Below are 503 nucleotides of genomic sequence, written 5' to 3' on the forward strand. Positions count from 1 at the left end.
GTGTGTGTGTACGGCTATTCGTCGCTGCGATTACATTACACGAGATACCACGTCCGGCAAGTGCCCGTATGTCGCTGGTTGTTCTGACTCTTATTTCTAGCAATTACTGGTGTTCATTAGCACCCTCAGTCACTTTAGTGACGTCTATACTTGTACCTTTTGGTTATAAATTGCGAATAAGCCATCTTGATAATTTATATATATATATATTCACATGTTCATATAATGATATCTAGCAAACGTATTGGTAAGATAAAACACGTAATCGTTACCAAAATATCAAAAATTCGTCCACAAAGGTCTATAGTAGACTCCTTATGAATCGATCTCCTTGGTTATATATCAAAAAATTTAAATAAGAGCTTTTCGCTAATATCCATTTATATTAAAGTTTATTAAGTAATAATATATATATATTCGTGGTGTAAGCAGGTAAATGATAATATCCACGTAGAGTACATTATTTTCTCGAGGTTTACGCTTACCTCTCGATTGATGGGACG

At 34.4% G+C, this 503-nt stretch overlaps 1 protein-coding gene across 1 annotated transcript in view; it reads left to right on the forward strand.

Annotated features, from left to right (window-relative positions):
- The window catches only part of LOC106877458 (probable bifunctional dTTP/UTP pyrophosphatase/methyltransferase protein), a 22,211-nt gene that overhangs the window by 1,662 nt on the left and 20,046 nt on the right, over window positions 1–503 (forward strand). The window lies entirely within an intron of this gene.

This window comes from Octopus bimaculoides, chromosome 20 (genome assembly GCF_001194135.2).
Source record: "Octopus bimaculoides isolate UCB-OBI-ISO-001 chromosome 20, ASM119413v2, whole genome shotgun sequence".
NCBI lineage: Eukaryota > Metazoa > Mollusca > Cephalopoda > Octopoda > Octopodidae > Octopus > Octopus bimaculoides.